Source organism: Scomber japonicus, chromosome 5 (assembly GCF_027409825.1).
Source record: "Scomber japonicus isolate fScoJap1 chromosome 5, fScoJap1.pri, whole genome shotgun sequence".
NCBI classification, from domain to species: Eukaryota; Metazoa; Chordata; class Actinopteri; order Scombriformes; family Scombridae; genus Scomber; species Scomber japonicus.
In genome coordinates this window covers 2,910,802-2,917,481 of record NC_070582.1, presented here as the reverse complement: position 1 = coordinate 2,917,481, position 6,680 = coordinate 2,910,802, and the positions used below count along the sequence as shown (strand labels likewise).

Below are 6,680 nucleotides of genomic sequence, written 5' to 3'. Positions count from 1 at the left end.
AGGAAGAATAGATATAAGGAAGGAAGAGAACGAGGAAGGGAGGAAGAAAAAAGAAGGAAGGAAGGAAGATGGAAAGGGAGCGGGAGGGAGGAAGGAAGGAAGAGAAGACAGGAAAGAAAAAAAACAGAGGAAGGACAGATGGAAGGAAGCAAAGAAGGAAGGAAAGGAGGAAGGAAGGAAGGAAAGGAGGGAGGGAGGAAGGAAGGAAGAAAGGAAGAGAAGACGGGAAGAAAAAAAAAGAAACAGAGGAAGGACAGATGGAAGGAAGCAAAGAAAGAAGGAAGGAAGGAAGTAAGTGTATGTATGAGTATAAATCAGAGCTTCCTGCAGCTTTAACCTCTACTTCCTGTCTCAGGTGGGGAAGCGTCTCCTGGAGAAGGAAGTGCTGGACAAAGCCGACATGTTGGAGCTGCTCGGTCCGCGGCCGTTTGACGAGAAGTCGACGTACGAGGAGTTCGTGGAGGGAACAGGAAGCTTCGAGGAGGACACGAGTCTACCCGAAGGTCTGCAGGACTGGAACAAAGAGCGAGGAGGAGCGGAGGACGAGGACGAGACGGACCAGACTCGAGACAAACAGCAAGCCGTGTAAATTAAAACCTCGGAGCCGGGACGAGCGGGAAGAGACGGGACGAGCAGGAAGAGACGGGACGAGCTTCCTTTCAACGTTTCTAGAAATGATGATTTATAAAATTAAAAATGATGAAAGAACGTTTCATTTTGGTGGGGAAAGAAAGAAAGAAGAAAGAAACGAGATCAGGGAGGTTAAACTTCTTTCTTTCCTTCCTCCTTCCCTCACTCCCTTCCTCCTTCCCTTCCTTCTTTCTTCCTTCCTTCCCACCTCCTTCCTTCCTCCCTTCCTCTTCCTTCCTTCCTTTCTTCCTTCCTATCTCTCTTCTGTTTTTTCCTTCCTTCCTTCCTTCCTTCCTACCTCCCTCCCTCCTTCCCTCGCTCCCTTCCTCTTCTCTCGCTCCCTTCCTCCTTCCTATCTCCCTTCTATTTTTTCCTTCCTTCCTTCCTCCCTTCCTCCCTCCCTCCCTCTTTCCCTCGCTCCTTTCCTCCTTCCTATCTCCCTTCTATTTTTTCCTTCCTTCCTTCCTCCCTTCCTCCCTCCCTCCCTCTTTCCCTCGCTCCCTACCTCCTTATCTTCCTTCTATTTTTTCCTTCCTTCTTTCCTCCCTCCCTTCCTCTTCCTTCCTTCCTTCCTTCCTTCCTATCTCCCTTCTATTTTTTCCTTCCTACCTCCCTCCCTCCTTCCCTTCCTTTCGAGGACGAGACGGACCAGACTCGAGACAAACAGCAAGCCGTGTAAAATAAAAACCTCAGAGCTGACTCAGCAGGAAGAGACGGGACGAGCTTCCTTTCAACGTTTCTAGAAATGATGATTTATAAAATTAAAAATGATGAAATTCACACCAGAACGTTTCATTTTGGAAAGAAAGAAGAAGAAGAAACGAGATCAGGGAGGTTAAACATGAGGCACGAGGGCCGGAACCGGTCAGCCAAGGGGCCCACTTTCTCCTTCCTCCTTCTTTCCTTCCTTCCCTTCCTTCTTTCTTCCTTCCTTTCTACCTCCTTCCCTTCCTTTCTCCCTCTTTCTTCCTTCCTTCCTTCCTTCCTCCCTCCCTTTCTTCTTTCCTATCTTCCTTCCTTACTCCCTTCCTCTTCCTTACTTCCTTCCTATCTCCGTTCTATTTTTTCCTTCCTTCCTACCTCCCTCCCTCCTTCCCTCGCTCCCTTCCTCTCTCCGTTGCTTCCTTCCTACCTCCCTCCCTCCTTCCTTCCTTCCTATCTCCCTTCTTTTTTTTCCTTCCTTTCCACCTCCTTCCCCTCCCTTCCTCTTCCTTCCTTCCTTCCTTCCTTCCTATCTCCCTTCTATTTTTTCCTTCCTTCCTTCCTACCTCCCTTCCTCCTTCCCTCGCTCCCTTCCTCCCTTCCTCTTCCTTCCTTCCTTCCTTCCTTCCTATCTCCCTTCTTTTTTTTCCTTCCTTGCTTCCTACCTCCCTCCCTCCCTCGCTCCCTTCCTCCTTCCCTTCCTCCCTTCTTCTTCCTTCCTTCCTTCCTATTTCCCTTCTATTTTTTCCTTCCTTCCTTCCTACCTCCCTTCCTCCTTCCCTCGCTCCCTTCCTCCTTCCCTTCCTCCCTTCCTCTTCCTTCCTTCCTTCCTATCTCCCATCTGTTTTTTTCCTTCCTTGCTTCCTACCTTCCTCCCTTCTTCCTTCCTTCCTATCTCCCTTCTATTTTTTTCCTTCCTTCCTTTCCTCCCTCCCTTCCCTTGCTCCCTTCCTCCTTCCCTTCCTTTCTCCCTCCTCCTTACTTGCTTCCTTCCTTCCTTCCTTCCCTCCTTCCCTTCCCACATCAGATCATATTATTCTGTTTGTGCCCCCTTTCTTTTTTTTTTTTTTTTGATTTGAATTTATGAATAAATTACTTTTATTTTGAAAGGATGTTTTATCTTCTGCCAGGCTCTGTACAGAATTTATTATAAAAATGTATTTAACCAGAGGAGATCATCAGCAAACCAACAGCAGAGTCTTCCTCTCCTCGTCATCATCATCCTCATCCTCCTCACCTGACAGGAAGTGATGTACTGAACGCGTGAACAGACGGATTTCTCTCCTTTTTTTTTTTTTTTTCCTCACGTATTTATTCAACAACGCCTGACTGAAGCTGAAGATGAAGATTTAAAAACATTTCTTAAAATAAAAAAAAAAAAAAAAAGGTTGTAATATTATTATGAATATTTTGAGACTTTGATGTTTGAAGTTTTTTTTTTTTTTTTTTTTTAATTTTTCAGGAAGTGCTGCAAAGGTTTTCTTCTTCTGTGGTTTTACTGAGTCTGGATTTCTTTCCTATAAAACATGATGGATGATTCTTCTTCTGTATGTGATGATGATGATGATTGTTACCTGACAGGATGCTGCTACACACACACACACACACACACACAGAGACACACCTCTACACGCGCACACACACACACACACACACACACACACAGAGACACACCTCTACACGCGCACACACACACACTTTTAAAAGGAAAAATTCCCCCGACAGCTTTAACCCTCCTGTCGTCCTCCCGGGCCAAATTGACCCCGTCTGTTTTCACTGTTCCTTACTTCCTTCCTTCCTTCCTCCTCCTCTCTTTCTTTTCCCCTTCCTTCCTCCCTTCCTTCCTTCCTTCCTCCCTCCCTTCCTTCTTTCCTCCATCCATCCTTCCTCCCTTCCTTCTTTCCTTCCCTCCTTCCTCACTCCTTTCCTTCCTTCTTTCCTCCCTCCCTCTAGTCCTACCTACCTTCCTTCCTTCTTCTCTTTCTTTCCTCCCCCTACCTTCTACCTTCCTTCCTCCCTTCTTTCCTCCCTGCCTCTAGTCCTACCTACCTCCCTTCTTTGCCTTCCCCCTTCCTTCCTCCCTCCTTTCCTTCCTTCCTCCATCCCTCTAGTCCTACCTTTCCTTCCTTCCTTCTTCTCTTTCTTTCCTTCTTTCCTACCTTCTACCTTCCTCCCTCCTTCTCTCTTTCTTTCCTCCCCCTACCTTCCTTCCTTCCTTCTTGCTTCCTTTTCTTCCTCCCTTCCCTCCTGCCTCCATCCTTTCTTTCCTCCCTCCTTCCTCCCTCCCTTCCTTCCTTCCTCCCTCCCTCCCTTCTCCCTTCCTTCCTTGACTCGAGGACAACAGGAAGGTTAAATAAATAAAACTAATTCAACTTTAATCTTAAGTTTAATGTTCTGATAACGTTTCTGCCTTCATGCCAAACTCGTTATACTCTTCTAAACACACGGAGCCGAGCTGCTGCTGCTGCTGGGTCTGTAACTCTCTCCTCAGTGTGTGTGTGTGTGTGTGTGTGTGTGAGTGTGTGTGTGTGTTTAGTCTCTGATGAAGCAGCGTTGGGTTTAAATGCAGACAGCAGGTTAGAAAGTAATAAAAGAAACTAGATCAGGGAGGTTAAACATGAGGCACGTGGGCCTTAACGGGGCGGTCGAGGGGTCCACCTTCCTTCCATTCCTTCCTTCTTTCTTTCTTTCTGTCCTTTCTATCTTCCTCCCTTCTTTCTGTCCTCCATCCTTTCCTTCCTCTCTCTCCCTTGCTTCCTTCCTTTCGTCCTCTCCCTTGCTTCCTTCCTCCCTCCCTCCCTTCCTCACTCCCTCCTTACTCCTTTCCTTCCTTCCTCCCTTGCTTCCTTTCTCCCTCTTTCCTTCTGTTTGTGGCCCTTTAATGAAAATGAGTTTAACCTCCTGAATCTTGAATGTTATATTAACAGCTTCTTATATTATATTATATTATATTATATTATATTATTATATTATATTATATTATATATCTTAGTATATTAATGCAGAAACACAATTGAGCTGAAGTCACATTTAAATGCTGAATATTCTCAGATATGAAACTTCCACACATGAATCAGCACAAACAGATCAGATTAACGGTATGGAAGTAAATCTGTGCCATCCTTCCTTTCTCCCTCTTTCTTCCTTCCTTCCTTCCTCCCTCCCTTTCTTCTTTCCTATCTTCCTTCCTTCCTCCCTCCCTTGCTTCCTTCCTCTCTCCCTTGCTTCCTTCCTCCCTCTTTCTTCCTTCCTTCCTCCCTCCCTTTCTTCTTTCCTATCTTCCTTCCTTCCTCCCTCCCTTTCTTCTTTCCTATTTTTTCCTTCCTTCCTTCTTTCCTGTCTCCCTCTCTTCCTTCCTCCCTCCTTCCCTCGCTCCCTTCCTCCCTTCCTCTTCTTTCCTATCTCCCTTCCTTCTTTCCTCCCTCCCTCCCTTACTCTCTCCCTTGCTTCCTTCCTACCTCCTTCCCTCGCTCCCTTCCTCCTTCCCTTCCTCCCTTCCTCTTCCTTCCTATCTCCCTTCCTTCTTTCCTCCCTCCCTCCCTTCCTCTCTCCCTTGCTTCCTTCCTACCTCCCTACTTCCATATAACGGAGCGTTACAGTTACATTATCAGATAAATAACTGGCAGCTGTTTTTATAATCAAATCTTTTTTTTTCTCTGTCATATGATATTAAACTCAATATATTCTAATATCATACAAAACAAGAAATGCCCTCCTGTTGAAATTGACCCTGTTTGATTTGAGACTTAATTATAAAATATAAAATATATAATAAGATTTAAATTATTACCCAATTCTGTGACGTTTACACATATTGGGACATTTAAATGACACTATAATCTCATTTTAGAGTTACATCATGAAGTCCTCCTGTGTTAAAACTCACCCAAAGACAAACAGGAAGGTTCAATATTATTTAATTAATAATAAAAAAAAGTAATAAAGGTTAGTTGCAGCTCTTGTTACACTCTCAGGATCTTTGTTAAGTATTCATCTCTCTGTACAGTCATGGTAAAAAATCACATCAAAGCAAGCAGCAGCAGTTGCCATAGCGACCATCGACCTTTTAATGTCTTGGATACAAAACTCACCTTGTTTTAAATGTTTTTATCAATAAAGTTATTTTTTTTCTCTTCAAGTGAATCTGGAAAAAAAAGTGTGTTTGAATAATAAATTGAATGAAACACAAAAAAATGAAAATGAAAAATATTTATTGATTTTTGTTTGTCACAGCCGAGGAGTCTAAACCAGGAGGGTCAAACTCATTTTCATTCAAGGAAGGAAATAAGAAGGGAAGGAAGGAAAGACAGCCAAAAGGAAGGAGGGAAGAAAGGGAGGACGGAAGGGAGGAAGGATAGACAGAAGAAAGGAAAAAAGGAAGGGAGGGAGGAAGGAAGGACAGAAGGAAGAAAGGAAAAAAGGACAGATGGAAGGAAAGACAGAAGGAAGGAAGGGAGGAAGAAAGGAAAAAAAGAAGGGAGGGAGGAAGGAAGGAGGACAGAAGGAAGAAAGGGAGGAAGGAAGGAGGACAGAAGGAAGAAAGGGAGGAAGGAAGAAGAGAAAAAAGGATGGTAGGAAGGAAGGAAGAAAGGGAGGAAAAAAGGGAGGGAGGAAGGAAGGAAAAAGGGAAAAAAGGATGGTAGGAAGGAAGGACAGAAGGAAGGAAGAAAGGGAGGAAGGAAGAAGAGAAAAAAGGATGGTAGGAAGGAAGGACAGAAGGAAGGAAGAAGAGAAAAAAGGATGGTAGGAAGGAAGAAAGGGAGGAAGAAAGGAAAAGGACACAAAAATGAAAAAGTATTTATTGATTTTTATTTGATTTAAATGTTCAGGATAATTTTCACACCTTTTTTTTTTTTTTTAACCGTTTAAAATCATCAGAAGTAGAAAAGAAATCAAAAACTCTCTCCGTCCTTCTCTCGTCTAGCTCAGGGGTGTCAAACATGCGGCCCGTGGGCCAGAACCGGCCCGCCGAGGAGTGCAATCCGGCCCACTTTCCTTCCTGTGTTCTTTTCCTTCCTTCCTTCCTTCCTTTTTTCTTTACTTCCTTCCTTCCTTCCTCCCTTCCTTCCTTCCGTCTATCTGTCCTTCCTTCCTTCCACCTGTCCTTCCATCCGTCTGTCTGTCCTTCCTTCCTTCCTTCCTTACACCTGTCCTTCCTCCCTTTCCTCCTTCTGTCCTACCTTATTTCCTTCCTTCTTTCCATATGTCCTTCCTCTCTTCCTTCCACCTGTCCTTCCTCTCTTCCTTCCTTCTGTCTGTCCTTCCTCCCTTATTTCCTTCTTTCCTTCTGTCTGTCCTTGCTACCTTTCTTCCCTCCTTCCTTTTGTCCGTCTTTCCTTCCTTCCTTC

The 6,680-nt window shown here is 44.6% G+C and overlaps 1 pseudogene; it reads left to right on the top strand.

Moving 5' to 3' along the window:
• Positions 1-628, top strand: part of LOC128359176 (AFG3-like protein 1) — a 5,869-nt pseudogene extending 5,241 nt beyond the window's left edge.
• The last annotated feature ends 6,052 nt before the right edge of the window (positions 629-6,680 follow it).